The sequence below is a fragment of the Apus apus genome, chromosome 4, assembly GCF_020740795.1.
Source record: "Apus apus isolate bApuApu2 chromosome 4, bApuApu2.pri.cur, whole genome shotgun sequence".
NCBI classification, from domain to species: domain Eukaryota; kingdom Metazoa; phylum Chordata; class Aves; order Apodiformes; family Apodidae; genus Apus; species Apus apus.
The window spans coordinates 106,086,384-106,109,480 of record NC_067285.1 but is presented as its reverse complement, the minus strand read 5'-3'; the positions used below and the strand labels follow the sequence as shown (position 1 = coordinate 106,109,480).

Genomic DNA, 23,097 nt, shown 5'->3' with positions numbered 1-23,097 from the left:
TAAATGCCTTCAGGGCTAAACTTCAGAAAATAGAGATTTGCAGGTGACAATACCACTAGTTTCCTTAAAGGTGCATATAAGCAGCTACATAATATTGGGAGCCACACATGGAAAATCACAAAAGATAAAATTATTTTATATTGGTAGAGAAATTGACTGTTCAAAAAAGACTGACCCTACCATACACTAGAGAGTTCCTACCACACTATTTACTAGTAATAAGGGAATTTCAGGAATATTCCATTACAATACCAATGTTTTCAATTTATCACAACTCTCCAGAGCAAGCCTGCAAATCAATATTTTTCACACAGCATCTCTCACAGTCAGCAATCTTGCCCTTCCTCCAAAAATAAAATGTTTAAAACAGAAGGAGTTTAGTTATGTTAATTCCAGTAAGAAAGAAAAAAAGAACCTTTTCTCACAAAGAAAAATAATTCTTGAAATGTAAAACAATTACAAGCAGTTCCAGAAGTAATAATTCTGAAATCAGAGATGAAGTCTGGCACGTTAATATCCACCTCTGGGAAAGCCAAAAGACAAGTAAATTGCTCCACAAACATCTCTAGCTTATTGCTAGCTATGATGATTCTTATGACAACTTACTGTAACTGTATGCTTTTATAAAGCACAAAGCAGAGCCACTGTGAAGCTGAGCTTGATTTTACAGTAGTATTTATCGTATTTTGCAACTTTCATAGTAACATTGCACCTGCCAAGGGAAAACCTGTCTGGCATTTGGACTTCACCAAAACCACCACATTTCAAGATTTACATCTAGGATATTGTTGCTGTTAAAGATTACAGTTTCCTGCTTCCTTACACATATATTTCTATGAAATTCAAACGCTTTAAGCAATAACTAGCACAGGTTATTTTGTCACATAACAAAAATCAATATATATCAGAATGAGAATGAACTCCTGAATTCTGTACAGAACTACTTCTAATTGATGATGGAATGAAAAGTGGAAGCCTTATCATATTGAGCGAATGTTTTCAGAAGAGGGGAATTGGAAAACCTATATTTTTGGATGGTCGACTTTTGTTGTCTTTAATAGGATTTTATTTCAAATCTAGATGAACACTTACATCTAGAGAACAGAATATTTTTAAGAGAAAGTCAGACATGTAATACATGTATACCCAAGTTTTCAAAGTCCTTTGTAATCTCCCTCTTTATTCACTGCACTGAATGTTTCATTTACCAGACACTCACACAGCTACTTAAAACAAAAGCAAAAATAAAACCAAACATTCAAAAATTTTCTCATTTCCTGATATAAGTTACCATAGCCAGTTTTCAAAGGACAAGAGATAAAAAAAGACTCTCAAGTTATTCAGTATATTGTCTTAGAATTATTCTAAATACTACTTTATTAAAGACTCACAATGGAATAATAATTCTGTCTTCTTTTCCTGAGATCATAGTAATGTCAGGGACTTTTAAAATACTTTGAGTCTGCCAACTTTTACTAGCTTGCTTGATAAAATAAGGGACAATTTTTTGTGCTTACCTCAAAACACTGCACACATTAAAAACAGTCTCAGATGTAAAGAAAAATATCATACAGTGCAATGGTATTGTAAAGAGATTGCTCCAACTAATTTCAATATCTATATTCCACAAATGTTGTTATATTCCTTAACGTTGCTCATAGAATTCATTGCAAGACACAAACATTTAATTCCAAGGCAAAGAGCTTTTCTTACCAAAGAGCTGCTTCTTATCAAGCAACACACAAAACTTTAGCCAGAGAAAGTTCTTCCATCAGTCAGCCCACAGAGGAAGAGTCCAGATTGCTAGTCAATTTAGAAGAGTAACTACTGAGCAAGACTGAGTTAAGAGGAGCAGGTTACAGTCTCAGCTGAACCTTTACACACAGAATCACAGAATCTTAGGGGTTGGAAGGGACCTCAAAAGATCATCTAGTCCAACCCTCCTGCCATAGCAGGGTCACCCAGAGCACATCACACAGGAACGTGTCCAGGTGGGTTTTGAATGTCTCCAGCGAAGGAGACCCCACAACCTCCAAGTCTTTTACCCTCCATTTCAATTTTCCACTGGAGATTAGGTTTATCTTCACCTATAGATATGAAAGCTTTTGAGAGGAGACATACTGCATAGGTTTTAATAAATAAGATGCAATTTAAAACCTAATTCCTCCAAAGTACATTAGGAAAGCACAAGAAAGAGGATTCAGTTCTTGAAATCTAATTGCATGCATTTGTACTCCAAACTCAAGTCTCAATACACAAAATAGAATTTTATAAAAGACTGCTGATTTCTCACCTAACAAGCAGACCTACTAAATCAGACCACTAGAGAAAGAGAAGAATAAAGAACTACTTCATTGTTACTTCAAGCATGCATAAAACCAATTAAGTCAGTACGCTAACATCAATCCTGAAAAAACCAAATCAACTTCATGTAGCTTATATACCTGCTTACTTCTACCACAGGTTCATCTTCAAAACTGGGAGTTTTATATATCCTCTGGAAAAAGAGAGCTTTTCCTTTAAAAAAAAAAGATTATTAAGAGCTTATAACAATAATCAGAATTTTTAAATTCTCTGAATCCTTAACACAAAACCAGAACAAGACCCAGAGGAAGGTGTAACTGGCACTGAACCACTCCTGACTGTCCCAAGATCTAAAATGCAAGGAAAAACATAAGATGATACCTTGCACGATCTTCTCCTGAGTATCAAGAGTTTAAATTCTCATAAGAGAGTAATGGTGAAAGGTCAGAAAAATACTCAAACCACAGGAAATACTCACAAAGAACGTGATTTTTGATCAAAGTTTAAATACTGTTACAACTATAATGCAAGTCATTTTTATTTTAGAAGCTGTTCCTGGACGTCTTTACTAACAATTAAATTAACTGCACATGAATGAAACAAAAAGTACAGATATAAACACTACACCACTGCATGTGGATTCCCTTTCAGGCTATACAACTCCTGCACTACCCTCCTACACTGCTTGAGACTGGACAAGTTTCTTTATGAACTTGCTGAACACATACAGCTTCAGGATTCTAAAATGTTATTTTTATTCAATCTGTTGTGTTGCACTTTTTTGCAGCACTAATGCATTAGCCAACTTCGTAAATTTTTCCAGGGAAGATTTTTGCTTGGGTTTTTTGTTTTGTTTGGGTTTTTTGTTTTGTTTGGGGTTGGCTGCTTCCGTTTTGTGGGGTTTTTTTTGTCATAGCTATGTTGTTTCTTAATGTTTAAAACACAAAGCATATTAAGAGCAAAAGTGAGAATGAAAGAAAAAATTTTCTGATGATAACCAAATGTACAGTATACTAGGGGCTATGTCAGAGTTTCACTGGAGGCGACTCCACAATTAAAACATTTTATCTTCTGTCTGTCTTGCAGAGCATGTTTTTCTGAAAACACCTCCAGCTGATGAAGCTTTATGCTATTCAGGCTAAAGAGAAAGTTAAGCTAGTGATGGTCACTGTAATAATCATGATAAATCCAATACAGAATCTGACATAACAAATAATCTTGTAGACCACTGTTTTGCACTTCAGCCATTCCAAAGAGGTAGCAATAATGAAAGTACATGTTACTTAGAATATCAAAGCTGGAATAAGTACATGAAATTCCCATTCCTCTTGCTGCAAAGCTGCTTGCTAAAGTTCTTTGTAATGTGCATCATTCAAGCTTGCAACTTGGTGCTTCTTCAAACATCAAATTCACTGTTTCTAAATGTAGTCTGCTTGTCTGAAATTTTCAGCCAAGATACAAAAATCAATGTTATATAAAGCACTCTTCCCTGATACTGGTGATGCATAATATGAGTCACCATTCAAAGCCTCCAACATACCACACAGGCCACAGTCTTTTAAGTCGTGAATAAACCCCAAAGTGGTTTCTCTTGTCTTGCTTCTAAGAAAAAATCCTGTGTTCTTAACAGCAAATTGTAACTTTGTCTATCAGGAGAAAATAAGCTCTATAAGCAGAAATGAAAGCCTCTAAAGAATACATATATCCTTTTTAACTCAAAATGCAATTATTTCCCAGACTTGTTATTTTTTAAGTTGTTGTTTTTTTAAAAAAAGGCTAGAGAAAAAGTTACCACTGAAATGCTAATATTTTAACTTAATTTGTTTTTCATGGTTTTTTACAGTGAATTTGTGGCATAGTTCCATGATCTGTATCAGAAGGCACGGGGCGGGGGGGCGTGTAGGTGAAGGAGAGAGTTTGACCATCTGAAACTTTAGGAACACAAGTCAGTAACTGTCACCTGGCTTATGGTGACTGCTGTACATGCTCCTCACCAGCAGCAAATGCTGGGCAATTAGACGTAAGAATTCATTCAATAGAAGACAGTTTCGCTATTGACTGTTGCCAGAATTACTAAACATCTGATCATGTTGGTATTACTTGGCTCTGAAAAAATCAGAAGGGTAAATGCCTTACTTGAACAGAAAAAAACTCCAAAGCTATTCTTGCTCAGGAAATGATAATTCCTTCTTGGCTAGTGACAAGAGTTATTTTTCTGAGTTTGGCCTTGAGAGAACATGTCTAACAGATCACCTGATCAGGGAGAGTGAAGAGAAAGACAACAAGTTAGCCAAAGGCATTACATCAGCACACAAACTAAAGCACATTAAACTCTTGCAAGGACATTCCCTTCAGAAAGATCAACCTGGAAAATCAAACAAAGGCCATCTTCTCCTCTGCAAATGGGCATAATGTGTTAAAATGTACGGGCACTAATTTCTCTTAACTGTACCAACTCTTCTCAATGTGACTGGATGGGCAATCCCTTTGACATACCATAAAAGAATAATGTGAGCACCAACGTCTCAAAAAACATCCTAATAATTGGCAAAACTGTAGAAGATACAAAAATACAAGATCTGAGAGAGCAAAAGCTTCAGAACTTGTTTCCTTCAAGGAAAACAGCATTAATACTTCTGTAAGGTATAAGGCATCATCCTCCTCAAACACCTGCAAGCATGATGCTGGCTTTTGTTACACATTATTCAAGAATTACAGCTTTCATTCTAGAAGCCTCCACCCCACACCCTTTCCAACAGTGCAAAAATGCAGATGAACAACTGATAAAAGACAATGTTTCAGTGCACCATATGATATACATTTCTAACAAAAAAAAAAGATTTAAAAACAAGTTTAAACACGGCCTCTGAGTATTCATAGGTTTAAATTTTATAAAACTACCTAGACTCATTTATTTCCCTTTGGGCAGCAGAATTATGATATTTTTCTTTAACTAGTACAGAAGGCTTATCATCTCCTAGACTACTTGATTCAGTATTAATACATCAAAACTACAGCTTGCCTAAGGATAACATGGTTTCTTGGCACTCTCAGCCTTAATAAGCCAACTCTCAGTGGTTTCAAAATAAGTGTATCCCTGACAGTTCTACACCATCTTTAAGCAGAGAACATAATTGCAGCGAGATGTCACACCCATCCCTTCATATATTTGAAACATATCACACATTTTTAAGAAATTAAAATTCTAATACAGCTGACGGAAAACAATCAAATGAAGGTACACTGAGGTGCTTGTTATCCCAACATTTGAAGTACAGAGCTGAGTGAACTTCAAATAATAGATACCAATAAGTTGCAGGCAGCACTGCAGTTATTTTGTCTTATGCTTTGGGGTACTTCAAATCACACAGAATCAGCTGGTACATTAGCCACATGCTTTAATAAACAAGAACAAATGAAGTTTAACAAAGTTAATTCAGTGATGACATTTTTAAGGACAAAAATGAGAAATAAAGTATTTATTAGTTACCTAGTCTATCTGTAAAGAAAAAATATACCAATCTCATGCTACTCCTTGCTCTCTTATGTGATCTCTGCATGCAAAACTCAGAATGGCAGAATTCTCTTAAGCTACCCTTGAAAACGTCATTATATATGTTACCTTTCACCAGGCATATAATGGGTCTATTCCTGTTCTGCTCATTCCAAGGCTTCTGTTTCAGAGCAAGTCTGTCAAATTTGTCAAATACTGAAAGCACAGAACATACAGTAGTAGAAAAAAAAAACAGAAGGTTCAAAACCTTTGCAAGAAAACATCTAACATAGTGACATTTCAGAACTAAAAAGAAATTACTTAAAGCCTTTAAGCTACTTCTGAACAAAGCAAAATATTATCTTCACAATGTGAAAAAGGTAGGTAATAGTTGTTGTAAAGGAATTACTGTCTCTTCCCACAAGGTTGGGTTTAATCTTTCGGTTGCATTATGTGCTGGTTTGCAGTGCCACTGACAACAGCAGAAAATTAGGACTAGTGTTGTCCACACAGAATGCAGATTCCCAGCAGTTAGTTCAAGTAATCTTTTGCAAATACTGTTCATTTAAAGAATCCTTCGTTGATTCAGTTTTATGAACCGACTGACCTGCAGGACTGGGAACCCTCCAAGAGAGGGCTGTGCAGCACCCGCACACCTTGACGTGTGAACGGCACACAGAGCTCGATCCAGTTTAATTTCCTCACTTACTTTCATGATACTATTTGCCAGTGTCAAATGAGGCACAAACTCCACATTGAGGCTTTCTTTTCAACTGTGGTTAGACTATAAATAGTTAGCAACTACATTCTACCACAGACAATAAGACAAAAGCTCACCCATGGTTGTTTGTTTGTTTAATTGATACACTGTAAATACAAGAAACTATGCGCAAGCAAGATAACATTATTCACACAAACGTAACTGTACTAGTTATGACAACCTTCCTATTTAGCCCATTTCAAAAGCTTCACCTAAAACAGAATTTACAAAACGCACCTTTGAGCCACAAAGCATGACAGCAGTCAGGTTTATATTTTAACAAAGTTATTTTGTTTTTTAAATAACCAAGAGAACCATTTATCTCATAATCACTACAAATCTTACTCTTTCTTGTTTTGAAACATAGCCCAGTTTCTGTTCCTCCACAAACAGATTAAAAGGCATATTTAAGACTTCAAGAAAAAAGCAGACCCTGTTACAGATCAGTACCCCCTTACATCACAGAGGATTTGGTCTTCTCCTGATCAAAGACAGTATTTGTTCTTTCACCTCTTCCACACTGAAAGTATCACTGCAAGGCAACTGAAATATAATTAAGGTTTTACAAAGTATGCCAGAAGAGTATAAGATGGGCAAGAAAAGGTAAATTAGAATTTTCATACTGAATTCCTCCCTGTAGTTTCAGACACTGTATCCAACAGTGTTATTTCTACTAGTACAATTCAAACGTAGATTTCTTGCCATTAAAATATCACACTTAACATACAAAAAATTCCTTCTGAAAAACTAAAGATGATTATGCAAAGCTGAATTATACAGTGTAGCAACTAAATCCATTTGCCTATTTCTGGACAGGAAAACATGCCAACACATTGAAAAAGTTGTCATGTAAGACGTTACAAAGTCTTTGATTAATTACATTAGAGTCCATATTAAATGTAATATTTGAAACTGTTCATAGAAATCTAAGATCCAAATTAGCCCATGGCTTACTTTGTAAAGCACTTTGCACTCTGGTCCTTTGTAACTTTGTACTAGATGGTCCATGATTTAACCATAGTAGTTTCATCAAGGAGACACAAACTAGAACAGTAAAGAATTTAAGTTGCATCAAAAAGCTCTAGCATTTTACTATAAATTAAAAAAATTCAAATGTTTCAAAAAATGCAATATCCAGCACCCTTCAGGATTTAAGAAGAAAATCGTTCATAACACTAGAAAAAAAAAAAAAATACACGTTTCATAGCTACTTGCTTCCACTTCCCAAATAGCTATAATAGTCTGAATTTGCCTGATTGCTTTATTTTACTCCTCCCCTCAATTTCATTGGGATAATCCCTCCTTTGAAAGCATACAATAACTTAGTAAATATAGAAAAAAACTTTCACATTTCTCATTCTTTTGCCAATATAATTTCTACATTTATCCCCCTCTCAAAAACTTTCCTATTTTAAAGTAAAAAGCAACTTTCCAGATTAAAATCAAAGTTAAGAAGGAAAATGTGCATTTTAACTAAAATATTCACTTGGATATATCCTAAGTAATGATCTGGTAAGTCTTTAACACATCTGAAACTCTTCTAGAAATGTTGGTCAATCACATATGAAGCAGTTCTGCTAAGCACAGGCTCAAACAGGAGCTCCATTAGGTGCTTTGAAATGCAAATTGCAACAAGCTGTTTCATGTGGCCTACACAGCTTCGGTATACTGTGCCAAAAACATAGTCCATTACTAAGTTACAACTAATTATCATCATCTGAATGTACTCCACAAAGCACAGAAGGATAATCTGACCTTAAATCCAGAGGAACATGGAAGAAAGAATGAGAATATAATAATTATTTTCTTTACTACTGGAAGTAGACATGCCTTTGAATAGACTGCAAGTGGTTTTGGCCCACCAAAACAAATGCCTAACCTGAAATTCAACCAACTCAAAGAAAAATGGCTTTGATAATGCTGTGAACATTTTCAGGGGTTCTAATTTAGCAATAAAGATTGTTGGGTTTTTTTGTACATCAACCATCTAATTAATTAACTAATTTAGAAAGGACAGAGAATATCAAAAAGAACCAAGTCATAAAGGATGAAAAAAATGTGTGCCCATATATCTCAAAACACATTTTACACAAAACCACATTGTACCCAGCCTGACCTTGTCAACAGCTGGCCTTTACCACTGCTCACGTAGCAGGTTTTCGATCATAACCAGCTATAAAAAATGTGCTGTTTATTTATGCAGACAGAAAAATACTAGAAGATACAATTTGTCTTCAATAGTACTCTTTACCTCCATCTGCTGCTCAGCTTAACAGTTCAGAGAGAAAGAATTCAAGGAAAGATCAGTAGAAATCAATTTTGTTATAAACTTAGACATTTACAAATCTTAATTTACCCAATTCTTGTGTGCATTGTTTAAGCAATGCAGTATACAGATTATAATGTGCTAGGTTACACTGCTTATTCAGTTCTCACCACAACCATCTCTATGCCTGGGGATGAAGATTATTAAAACATACAAAGATAAACACAATAAACCTGGCAAATAGGTAAACCTGCTGCCTCAAAGGCAGCAAAAGAAACTTTTATCTAATTCCCTGCAGTCCTTGTTACCTGAACTAATTCCCTGCAAAAGTAACTTCATGCAGAGATTCACTTATCAAGTTGCTGGAAAACATTTCAAAGAAAACAAACACAACAAACACCCCCCCCAACACATTTAACTGACTTTCAGTGAGGTTATTGTTTTAAAACTTTTATGTTGATTTAAAATGCCTAGTAACAGACGGCTCCTGCTAAAACACTAACACAACATTCCAGTTCCAGTTGTATTATACTTGCATTAAAATACATTCCTAAAGCCTACTAAAATCTGCACTTAAAATGCTACATCTTAATATTGGAAGATGTATATTAAGATTACACTTTCAGATATGTTCCCAAAAGGTATCTGGTTCCCTTGCACTAAAATGCATGTTTGCATATATCTAATTTATTTCAATAATTCTAATAAATGTAAATCCATTTTAAAACTGACATGTTGCAACCAGAAAGCATTTTTGCAATTTATATATTAAGAAACAGAACATGCCAATCATATAAATAAACTTGTTAGACATTCAAGTGTTCTAGTTTTACAAGTTATGAAAGTTTTTTTGTAGAGAATTTTTTTCAGACAACTGGTGATGAGCAACAGTGCTTTTCAGCTAGTAACTACATACTACAGGTAAGTAAATAATTAGAATATTTGATTAACAGTGTTTTTCCTTCCTAAAATACTTCAGAATTATTTTATGTCGAGTACTCAACACATAGTCACCTCCACTTAAAATTTGCATTCAGTTTGCATACTAAGTGATTTTATAAATTAATTGCTCTATCAGAGACTCATTACCTAAGGGGATTTACATGGGCAATTACCAGAAAACACCTCTGAGAATAAGTGAAGGTGTTCGATCTCACTGACACAGTTTCAAGAACCTGTTTTCTGCACACCACAGGAAACCTAGCTGATGCTATAAATTGCTAAATGCTTTGATTGGCTGCATCAAATCTCCTACCAGCTGTCACGTAAGGGACAGAAGAGCTACCAAAAGCTCAGTCACAGGGCAGGTAGCTCACTTTTTTTTTTTTTTTTTAAGGAAGGAAAACATGAACTAGGCATACCTCTGCCCCTGCCCAAATGTAGGAAAAGGTAAGTTACTGCTTTTATTACATTTCCAGATATTATGTTCCATTACTGATCTTTTCCTAGTCGCATTGGAGAAAATTTGGTCAGGAAATAATAATAAAATTTAAAAAAAAAAACAACCCACAAGAAAACAAAACAAAAAAACCCCAATGAACTAAAAATCTGTGTCTCAAAGTCTTAGCCCAGGTAATACCTTACAAGAGCCAGGTATGAAGTTTTACCTCCAGTGAAATGAATGACAGAGTTCCCTCTGACTTTCAAGTGGACCAGGACATCACTCTGAATAAATAGGTATTTTTTCAAATCTAAACTTGTTGGAATAAAGGAACAGGTGATGATTCCTAAAGAAACTGAATGTATTAAAAAGGGCTGATCTGAACATCTTAAAGCAGTTCAGGAGAAATCTCAAGTTGTGAACAAGGTAGATAAAAGGCATACCTAAAGCAAAAAATCAAACTGCATTTTACCCTGGATTTGTTGAAGGGAAAAACAAAAGCGAAGCAGCACCCACAGGTATGGAAATTCGGGATTAGCACTCTATAATCAGTTTGAGATCTAAGAGACAAACTTCTGCAATTTTCATGTGACAAATTAAGGGCTCTGCCTTACCATACTGTTAACTCCAGCTGTAACACAAACTTTGTGTCCCACTCTAAAATGACTTTTGGCTTGGGCTCACCGATTCTTTAGAAAAAGCTGCTAGAAACATCAGTTAAACCTTGCTGATGTTCAGAAGAGCAAGACAGTGTTAATACAACAGGGGCTAATCCAGACACTTTGCATAATTTCAGCTGTTCCCCCAGAGTGGTTCCTTTCAAGGTATGCAAGTTAAATGTATGAGTGCAAACTACTGTAAAATAATGAAGTTAAGAAAATTTCAGGTCACTTTGTTTTTTAAGAAAAGGTCTAAGTTGTGCAGGAGTCTTGAGCTAGCCATGTCAAAAGGTGCCTTTTATGTGACATTTATTTGCACAGATGATCAAAGGATAAATGCAATAGATTGGCAGACCCTTGCTAGCTGGCACAGGCAATAGAAATTAAGATACCGAGGACTAGAAATCCCAGGAGAAGCCCAGCAAAATCCTGATGACCATTTTAATCCACATTAACTCAACATTCATGCTATTATGTAAACTATACTATAATGATTCCCTTCCTGTGCCGACAGCTCTGCAAAATGAAAAGAAAATTATTTTGTTTAATTCCCAGTATTAAGAAAAATCTGCCACACATCTTTTTAATTTAATGAAGGAGCAGCTAATCCTGAAAACCATTTCCAGGCAAATGAACACCAAGAAAATCACCAAGAGTAGTCAGCATAGATTCACCAAGGGGAACTCATGCTTGACCAACTTCATGAAGTTCTGCAAGAAAATGAATGGCCAGATTGACAAGGAAAGACAAGGGGAGAACAGTGGATATTGTTTACCTAGACTTGAGTAAGGCCTTTGACACTGTCTCCCAGTGGATCCTCATAAACAAGCTATCAATGTACAGCCTGGATGAGCAAAGATGGATTGAAAACAGGCTGAGCAGCCAGTAGCTAGCTGTGTACCCCAGGAGTCAACATTGCTTCCAGTCCTGTTAAACAATGACCTGGATAGTGAGGCAGAGCTTACCCTCAGAAGTTTGCTGTTGACACAAAACTGCAAGGAGTGGCTGATACCAGGAGGTTGTGCTGTCCACAGAAGAGGACCTGGAGGTCCCTGGTGAATGAGATAACATAAGACAGCAACGTGCACTTGCAGGAAAGGCCAGGGCTGCATTAGACAAAATGTTGCTAGAAGGTCAAGGAAAGGTCCTGTCTCCCCTCTACTCAGCACTGGTGAGGCCACCTCTGGAGTCCTGCATTCAGTTCTGGGCTCTCCAGACACACGTGGACAGAAAACAGAAGAGTCCAGCAAAGGGCCACAAACACGAAGGACTAGAGCATCTCTCCTATGAGAGAAGGCTGAGAGAGCTGAAACTATTCAGCCTGGATTTACCAATGTATATGAATACCTGAATGGAGGGTGCAGACAGAGCCAGGCTCTTCCAAGTGCTGCCCAGTGACAGGATCAGAGGCAACAGGCACAAACTGAAACACAGGAGGTTCCCTCTGAACAGTTCCCTCAGTAAACAATTTTTACTCTTAAGCATTAGCACAAGTTGCTCAGACAGGCTGTTGAGTCTCCATCCTTGGAGACACTCAAATGCCATCTGGACATGGTCCCAGGCAACTGGCTCAACATGGTCCTGTTTGAGCAGAGGGATTGGATTAGATGCTCTCCAGAGGTTCCTTCCAACCTCAACTATTCTGTGATTCTGTAGTTCATTTGAGGAACAACACACTGAGACAGAAAATGAAGATAATGATCCTTTCTCAAACTTTCTCTGCTTACATAACAAAATTACCAACGAAATTCTACCTATTAACTAATACCTGCAAAATTAAATTCCAAAATACATAGTAATTCTTATGTTTAAAATATGATACTCCAATCCTGGAAAGTTATTTTCTTCCAACTATACCAAAAAGTTACTTTAAATCCAATAATTTTCTCTCCGCAAACAAAAAAAAAAAGCCATAAAAAGTGTGAATTTGCTAAGACAGTAATTGGATTTCACCTTGAGGCAGTTCCTAGCACTAGCAGCATTCTGGCACCAATAAAAATTCCATTTACAAAAGCTTCATGAAAGTACTCAAACATAAACCATGTTGTGGCAAATCTTACTAAAAAGCTCTTCTAACAAATCTTTTCTTTTTACTCTTGGAAGCCATAATACCTTTAAAACAAAGAGTCAGGGTAGTTGATGCTGTTCTCATGAGATAAAATGACAGAGTGAGAAGAGAACAAAAGACTAAAATAATATCAGGTTGTGAATATCCTCTAGTGTCTTTCTGGCTTATTTGAATTTTTCCTTATAGAAGAACACAGCTTTAAAAAAGAGTGTAGTGGAGGAATCCTATGTAGCATATACAAACTCTTGCTGGTTGCTAAGATGCATTTCTACTATCCAAAGTCTCTAAATTTTTTTATTTAATAATTTTTTTATGTGCACAACCCCAAAAGTACCTCCTCTGGAGAAAATAATACTACTTCAAAATGCTGAGAGCAGATTTCTCAGCTCATTTCAGCAACTCCAGGAGGCATATTCGCAGAAGCTAGACTTGCAAGCAAGTAACCTACCCTGCTTAGGAGTCAGCAGGGAGAACAGCAGAGAAGATATCTTCTAGGTGGCAAGTTACACTGCAAAATAACTACAGATGCTATAGACTATCTCCTGCAGAAGTGTCTTTCACTTCCTCGAGGTGGGAAGCAGACTAGCTTCACTGGGCTAAAGTTAGCCTTTGAATATTTTTGCAATACCTCATCCTCTAGGAAAAGGCAATATCCTCCCTCCTTGCAACTCTTGCAAAGCCTACATAATTGCAAATGCTCTTAGACTGCTTGCAAATGGAAAAGACAGAAAAACATCAATATAGTTTTGTTCTAAAGCTTTAAATTTTTAGAAAGTAAGGCTGTTCAAGGTGTGCTCTATGACAGCAACACACAGGTAGAGACAGCAGCAACCCTACCTCAGGCTCACCTTGTGATGTCAGTTATTAATTGAAACAAATTTTGGGGTAAATATCACATTTGAGGAGATATCACATAAAAGAGAACAAAAAGGGATTTGCAGAATAAAAGCAGACAACAGTTTTGTTTAATAAGAAGTAGACAAAACCAGATTGCAATTAAAGAAAAAAACATCCCAAGTAGTCAACAGTCCAGCCTAGAGACAGGTCTGCAAGACACCTGCAAGACAGATGAAAGGGATGAAAAGCAGCACTCCCAACAACTCCCTCTCGGTTACAGCCTTCAGCACTGGGTAAAAAAAACAAAACAAAACCCAACACTGAGTAATTTAAATCACTATGTTAGCATATTAATCAGCTATTAGCATACTAAAATACCCACCCATACATTAGAGAGACCCCTACTAACAACAAGCCCCTTACTCTTTGAGCATTACCACTTTACCTGGAAGTGAGGAATTAGTTGACCAATCATGTGTGAGAATGATCAAACAATGTTAGAGATACAATTCTCTCTCATGTTTTGGGAATAAAAATAGCACTTGCATTTCAGGAAACTGAGCTTTCTTTGTGGAATACCACCCTGCCTCCTTTACTGAGCAGAACTGGATATTAAAGCTAGTATCTCGACTCTGTGTGTGGATTAGCTTCTTGCACACCACGGACAACACTTGCACGCAAACACCTCTACAGGACCTACCTACAAAAAGGCTGAATGCCTGTATCCCTTCTTTGTAAACTTACAGGTAGCTTCTGAAAAACTGTACTGCAATAATTCATAAGAACAAACAGCTCCACTCTGGACTTTGGCTACTTTCATTGTAGAAAGCATAAATTTCTCCTCAGGGAAAACTTTCTCTTCAGAAACTTTTCTAAAAATAGCCTAAAGCCTATGCAGCTTCTCATGAAAAGCAAACTCTTCAGAATGCTACAAATAGATACTTCAGAAGCCAAACCAGACCACAAACTAAATCAGCAATTGCACCTATATTCAAAGTATCCAGAGTCAAAGTTGCCGAGTAAAACAGCTCTTTTCCTAGAATTTTCCCCACCGAAGTCGATGATTCCGTATGTTCACCACAAAAAAAAAAAAAAAAGAAAAAAAGAAACCACAAACCCACACCATGCACCCACACATAAACCTGGTAGGAAGACTGTGCTCCGATAATCAAGTATCAGTCACTGAATATGAAAAATTATTAATCCACAGCTGTCCTTCCTCAATAAAGGACGCTTAAAAAAAATAGATCTTTTCATTTTATAACATTTTTTAAATGAAAAAAGAAAATACATTAATTTTACATTAATTTTACTGCCTCATTGAGCAGCTTTGGTTACTTCACGTGTATTAGGGTATCTCTCAGATCTTCATATGTCTTCTGCTTTTGGCCAGAGGTAAACTCATTCAATATGGAAGAATGCAAAGGTTTTAATTGTGCTTTATAAGAAGTTCATTAACACACAGGCTTGGAAATATTCATTTCTCCAATATTTCAGTGGAAGAGTACTAACAAGTTACTTTTACTGAGAAACCTGAAGCCCTGGAAAAGGTGTATCTCTGGTACTTAAATAAACACATCTATCAAATAGAATGGTAAAAACTAAATACTATTCATATCAGTAGTACCAAAAAATCATCTCCACCTCACCAAAACTCTTCATGCTGACCCATGTGACATTCTTATTGACAAACTAAAGCAACACAATCTAGATAAAATTGTCTTGATAAAGACTGTTTAACTTCTTGTGTAACTTCAAAGTATACACTATTTGCTGTTAAAATCTGAGCATTTTTCAAGGGCTACCATGGGCTCAGTTCTATACAACTTCTACAGTGTGGGATATAGTCCACTTATAGGTGAATTGCAGCATGAAAAATGCTTTGGAAAGCAGGAAAAGAATTTACATTTGAATAAACTGACTGAGTTTCACTAATGAACTTTAAGGACTTGCTGTTGCCAAAAGGTAATCCCCTTTCTCTGAATGCTCCTCCCCCATTCCTGCATATCTAGCTGGCTATTATTTAGTTCTTGCATGAGACTACAGCTCATCTGGCCTTTCATTGTCAAACTGATTAAATCAAGGAATTTGGAGGGGGAAAATAAACAAAAGACACCCCAAAAGCCTACTCCTTGAAGGGTGGAAGAGAGCAGTTCAGGTCTCCTTACACATCACTGAACTCTTCCTCTTGTCTGAATCAGCTCAGCAAGGGCTCCAACAAATGCCGAAGTCAAAGCTGGGGAAGCAGTGGGACCCAAGGCAGAAGGTGAGAAATGGTCACAGCACACCAAGATTGGGTCAACTGCATCACATCAGCACATCAAGTTCACTGTCTTAACAGACGCTATTCAAAAAACAATAGGGATGAAACAGACAGTCTCCACAGGTCCCTTCCACTCTCACCCTTTCTATAACTTTGTGAATGTTCTGCACAGCTGCAAATCCACCTATGATGTGCAGAAAACTCTGATATAACAGCATCACCCAAAGCCAGGCAATTCTACACAGACACATCAAAGAAAATTCCCATATGCTTCATCATTTGTCTTTTGTCATAATTGCAATATTCTGAGCAAATAATTTAAAAATATTGAAGCAACACATAGAAGGCTTGAAATGATCCCAGTAGATACACAGTGTCATGGATTTAATAAGACATTATAGATAAAATTTAAATTACTGTTGTATGTTAAGAAGAGCATTCACCTATGAAAACAAATCACTAGTTGTTCATGGCTCAGTTGCACAGCCTTGAATGCCTTAAAACACATTATTCTGCAACCTACCTAGTGTGGCTCATAAATTAAGGAAGGTCAAGCAGTTCAACAGCAGATTAGAAGAAACTCACGTTTGCAAAAAGTCCATAGCACTGGAAACATACTTGACCACATGCTTTCCCAACCTGACCTGAACCACTGTCCCAGCACGACACCAGTGATTAGTCTCTTGCTGAACATGGAGTTCTCCAGTGACTCATAGGTGACCAAGTCATGGAAACCTGTAATCATAAAGCAGCAAACTGGCAATTCAACAGGGTAATACTTGTAAGGTTTTCTCCCCAGTTTATGAAATAGCATTATAATTTGCCTATCAAACAGAACTAATTCTCATGCGATTCCCACTAGACATGCTGTTCTTTACTTTTCAGCCTGAACTGCTGTGAACCTACAGCAACTGCTGAGTTTTCTTTTGAGAAGAGGTACAGTAGAATAATAGACACAAAAGGTCTACCACATGCTAACTAACTGGTTTCCCTAAGGACCTATCGTTGTACTTTGATGGGCCTGTAGAGCAGTCTAAAGCACCATAGATACTTCATTTTCCTTTTTAGATATTCATGTTGCTAATCCATCACCAGTAATGTACAAAGCTCATTTAAATATTACTATGAGGCTGCAGAGGGTGCTCCAACACTGCTTATAGACAGTTTCTCTTCAACTCCCACATTCTTCAGCATTTTTGCTCATTGATTTTTCAGAAGTAATTAGAATTTGGAAAAAAAAATTGGAGGCAGGTGAAGATTCCCCTAACACTTTGTTTTAACAAGAGAGAAATGTGATACAAAGCAAAAAAAAATTATTTTTCCCCTACCCAATCTGTTCTGATTAGAAATAACACGGAGGAGGGCAGAACTTCTCCATAATGTTGTCTTTTTCCCCGCATTTAAGATATGAAATATCCAATTGCTCCATGTGGATCTAGTAGACTTTGCAGTGGGGAAAGAAGGCACATAGATATAGAAACAAATACTGTAATATTCATCAAGCTCCTAAACTGCTCAAGCAAATAACCTCCCTAGAGTAGCTCCTCAAAAACAGCAAAGCTTTTAGATCTTTTTGCAACCACTCATCACCCCTATAAAGGTCTGTCAGTGCAGGCTAATGTAGATACTGCTTTATTCTTGGGGGCAGGAATCCACAAAAGAAGAGTACCTCTACTTGTGTACTTGTGTATCCCAGATACTACTTTTGTGTTTAGCACTGCAGAAGTTCAATTTACTAGCTCTCAAGTAAGCCAAGTGCAGTTAAAAATCCCATCTTCTTTTAGCTAAAGTTAAATTTAATATGAAATTGTACCTCTTCCCTTTCTTACAGTTTTTTCAATCTCATTCCAGTAACTGCACAGTGAAAAATGTTACATTATCTGACAATACTGCCATTTAGATATTAATTCTGAGCCAGCTGGTGAAAATTAAATAAAATAAAAGGCTTTTAAAGGCTTTGAATTTTTTTTTTTTTTTTATGTTGAAATAGAGTAATTATCTGATCCTTCACTTTACTGGCTTCAAGTTTCAAATTAACAAGCTCTATGTCTGACAATTCATATCTTGAACTTCAAACAGAGAACAGATAAGCCAAATGCACAACAGAGCATTAACCAAATACCTTTAGAACTCCTCACAAAAAGAACAGCTAGCTCAAAGCATCAAGTAGTTGAAGAATGAAAACCCTGCCATTTATATAGCTTACAGTCTTGCCTCACCACTTCTGCAATTTTGCTTCCAGCAAATGCTGTGTCTGCCTTTGTCAGTGCAAGATTACTTGCACTAACCTTTTATACAGGGTCTGCACCTTAATGCCATCTAAAAGTAACTAGTAACCCTAGCTGGTACAAAGTAACATAAAGATGATGCTGCCATCAAAAGAGGAGTTCGTGCCACCACTCTCCCCAGTTAAGCTGTCAGCTAACTCCACAAAATTATATAAACACAGAAAGTAAGTTTCCACCTCTGGTAGAAAGCTGATCCAATGCAAAACACAGCCACATATTTTCTAATACTAAAAGCAGGGAGTTAAGACAGGAGCACATGGCCATAATAAGCTGAAGCACCAGCAGTGCACTAGCAGCATTTCTGCACTTTCTGTAACTGTCTTCTGGTTGACTCAAAATTCACAAGGACAATGCACAAAGATTCTTGTGAGTCAGTGTGAACACAGGAGAAAAGTTATTATTTCTCCCTTTGCTCTGATAATACATGTGACCATATCTCACAGTACTTTACAGAAGATTTAGGTCATTATGATAGAAAAACTGTCTTATAAGCAGTAGAACAAGGAAGTTATAAGCAGTATATAGTAACAAAGTAACCAGAGTTGTGATATGGAATAACTATAGAACAGACTCATATTCTATTAGAAGAGCAGCAAACAGGTTTAAAGGTTAAGTTTAATCATTACTGATAAAACTTCTCCAACACTAAAATCTATGTACATCACAGGTGCCAGCATTTAAGAGGCACTTTGGATTCTTATTTTATTATGTGGCATTTATCACATAATCAACTTAATCCTACACAAACCAAAATGTAGCACCTGTAAGCAGAAAAAAAAAAACAACCACACACACACAAAAAACCCCCACAACATCTAAATGAAAGGGATTTTCTGTACTTTGCACTGAGGTTTCATGGACAGCTATTGACTTGGAAGACACACTTCACCCTCCAAATCACAGAAGCATTTCAGTAGAAGGAAACCTTTTCCCCCACCCCAGAAGCTTTGCATATCAACATGCACCAGTGATTTTACCACAAGAGGGAGATAAGATCAAGACAGACAGAACTGACTGGAGACATGGTTAGTGAGGCATTGGTTTAAACATGACTAATTAACAGTTGAAAATCACCATTACCTATCTCCCATATGTTCTCATTTGTAAGCAACAGTTGGACAATGAATCTTAACATATGGCAACAGTAACTTGCATGCCAATCTTTGAACAGCAAAGTACATACAATCCAGTCCACTGCTTCAGCTGTAAGATGTCATTGCAGGGTAACCTAAAATGAAAAATAATCTCATGTAAAGTAGTGGGCAGGGAGAAACGGCAAGTGAGGTATAAAATGGTTAAGAAACCCCCCAAATTAAGCTTATCTGGCTACTTTGGCTATTGGCTTACATTTTAGGGCACTGAATAACCTGATCTCACTCTCATGCCTCACTCTGCCATTTGAAAGCTCGGAGGAATGACTTCTCACATTTGAAAGGTGCACAGATGATACACTAGTTCTGGACCACACCCAATGTGCAGGCATACACAAATATATATGTAGATACAATGAGAGAGAGAACTATACAAAGAGCTGGAATCAATCTCACAGCATTTCATTGCTTGACCTGCCTGATAACAAATAACTCTGGGCTTAAAAAAAAGTTGTACTTAGCTTCCCTACATTAAAACTAATGTTTCCAGGAGAAAGGCTGCAACCTATTAACTCTTCAGAAGCATTAATGAAGTATTACTTATGACAGTCTTACATAATTTATCTTTTTTCCACAAGCATGAATTCATATCTATCAGACACATTTTTTCTAAACTAATGAAAAAGCTTATTAAGCATTGATCAAGTCAGCTGAATTCAAACCACAGATTTTCTCTTTATTTCATGTGGGAAACAAAAGCAACTAGGCAACTTCAATTCACCTACATTTATTTATTAACAACAGAACATGGTATCAGTGTGTATATATATTTATAGATTGATATACATATTATATCAAGAACATTTCTTGATTTATTTCAAAATATTTCTAATGCAGAGCAAAAAAAATATTTACATTTTTAATACTGAAAATCATGCCAGGGTATTTTGAAGATGCATTCTTTTTTTTAAAAAAAGTTGCATCCCAATTGCCCATGTAAAAAAAACTTTAAAATCCAGAGGTATGGGTTATTTAACACTAACTTACTAGTTTCTTGTTATCAACTGTACACAGCACTTTCTACTACAAAAGTGCCAAATAGTAACTCTCAAAGTTCAAAAGGAAAAGGAAATCAACAGAAAAATAGATACAACCTAAGGCTTTCTTAAAGAAACCATCAAAGGAAATACTGTGGCTGACTGAGAAAACATACCTTTAAAAATAACTAGACAAAAATTTTCAAGTTTCAAAGGAATATATGCTCTGAGATAAAGATAAATGCTCAATAACAAGCCTTGCTTCCTTGCCTCTTCCAGTGAGACTAGCAGAGAAAAAAAGCCTACTGCCTTTCTACTTCAGCACCTGTCTTTCTACTGTCACCACCACTATCAGGTATAGTATCTCTCAAGTATCCTGACTGAAATCAGGAAGGCAAAAAAAAAAAGTCTGCAATTATGTATGAAACCCCCCCAAAAATTATAGGGGAGAGTAATGTCTTTGTTAGGGAAACAGAAGCCATTACAAACATTGAACATAACTTTTGGTCACAGTTTGGCTAAGCAAAACAAAAAACAACAATAAAACTAACAAAAAAAAAGGGGGGGGGGGGGAGAGGGAAAAAACAACCCACCCCAAACAAGTAACAATTTAAAAAAAAAAACACCACAAGCAAAACACTACAAAATCCAAAACCAGTCTTATTGAAAGTAGAGGACATCTTCCCAAATATACTCCATCAACTGCTCAGACAAAGCAATTTGTGAAAAAAATTATTAAAACACAGTAAAACTATAAGCAATACCCTTCCATAACACACCTCCAGACCAGCCCCGTGATATCTGAAGCAAATTCTCCAACATTAACACATCAGTTTTGAAGAAAATGTTCAATAATCACTTCACTACAAAGAAAATACTAGTCAAATGAACAATTACACTAGTGAACACCTGTCAGTAAACTATATGCACTTTTTAACATAAGGCACATCAAATAACCTGCTCTCTTCCAATTATTTGCTGCTGATCATGACATTACATTCTTATGCGCATTTTAATACAAAAAATTTTAAGACAGTTATGAGGTGCACAGGAAGCTCATTCCTTGAAAGAGCCCACTGCTTCATACAGACTTCAAAACAGACCTCCAGAACTGGCGAAACTCACCACCAGAAGCATAGATATCAAACCAAAACAAACTTTCAGAAATATCCATGCAAAGTTTTCTACTATCTCTCTACAACCACCCAGTGGAGCCTGTGCATGCACCTGGAAGAATGTAATATGCTTCACCCATGGCACCACATGTTCTTAAGTGATCTGCACCACACAACCACCACGTTCAAGGATGAAAACAAACCAGTCATCATCATAGGACACAAAAACCCAGCTGTTTCCACTGATCTCTTACACCTGACTGAGGACCTGCACGATTCTTTACAATACAAAGCAAAACAAGTCACGTGTTCAAGATGAGATGTGTTTGATGGCACTTCACATTTTTCTCTATTCCTTACATGATGCTAACTCTCTGTTATTCCTCAAGGGCTTCCACCTATCACTTCAGTTGCATCAAAGTATTTTTGTAATGCTGTCTACTGGATCAGGTATACCGGTCCAGTTTTATCAAAAATACTTGCAAAAACCATGAGATGCTCAACACTGCAGGCACTTACATATATGAATCTTCAAAACAAACTAAAAGCAGACAGTGCTTTGGGAGGATCTGGAGAGCTTCATAGGAAGCATGCTGATATCTTCTCATTCCTATGGTAAAAGCACACAAACTTCAGCAACTTGGATTAAGAAAAAAAGGTGAAATTTTCACCAGGTGTTTACAGAAAGATAATTAAGAGGCACTGATATTAGAGCCCATACCAGGCCTAAAGGAGATACCTAAGTAACACAGATCCAAAAGCCACTTTCAGACAAACATGCAGGACTCCTTTCAAGCTCAGCTCCCTTAATGGGAGGAAATAATGACCTCAATACACTGGATTTTTTAACACCTGATGAACTTCAGAATGTCAGGAAACATTTCCTACATTAAAAGGTTTACAAATGAAGGTGAGAATTGAAAGAATGCAAAGCAGAAATGCAGAACACCCTGAGCATCCGGTTAGTTTAGCTTCAACCACCTATAATTCCCAGAGATCAAAGTGTCCATCAAAAGCAGGAATTAACACATTCCAGTATAAACACTAACTCCATTTAAATTAACCTGTGTCCCATTTGAAAATAAAGAGCAAGCATTTCAGAAGAGTAGGAGATCCTCACTTTTTCCTTCCTCAAACTGCTTTTTCTTATATTATTAGGTGAAGCATTTTCTTCCACCCAATCTTCACCTGGCTCCCCTTAAGCATCCTTTATCTCCATTTGCTTTTCTTTCATTCATTCAATTCACTCAGTGTGGTGTACATGTTGCTCACCCTCACATGATTCATTCTGAACAGATACCAAGTACGAATAAAGGCCCTCCAAGAGAAAATGACAATGAGCTTATGGCCTACACAGACAGAGCAAAGTAGAGGCAGCCCCTACATGACGGTCTGAGGTCAGTTGTCCCAGCTGTAGATTGCTAACACACTTCCATAGCCTTACTGCAGAATCTTATTTCCTGTTCATCAGCTTTTCAAGTAATTTTATTCCTAAACAGGATCAAAAGCATTAATACTAAAGGGCAGAGAGGGTG

At 36.7% G+C, this 23,097-nt stretch overlaps 1 protein-coding gene across 5 annotated transcripts in view; it reads right to left on the bottom strand.

Moving 5' to 3' along the window:
* The window catches only part of ZFYVE28 (zinc finger FYVE-type containing 28), a 151,508-nt gene that overhangs the window by 120,791 nt on the left and 7,620 nt on the right, over positions 1 to 23,097 (bottom strand). Inside the window, exon 1 of one of the 5 annotated variants that reach the window (XM_051619111.1) lies at positions 16,617 to 16,637. The exons of the other annotated variants lie outside the window; for them this stretch is intronic. The gene's annotated coding sequence lies outside the window, so the exon portion shown is untranslated. Of the gene's footprint in view, positions 1 to 16,616; positions 16,638 to 23,097 lie in introns of those variants that run through there. 5 annotated transcript variants of the gene reach the window in all.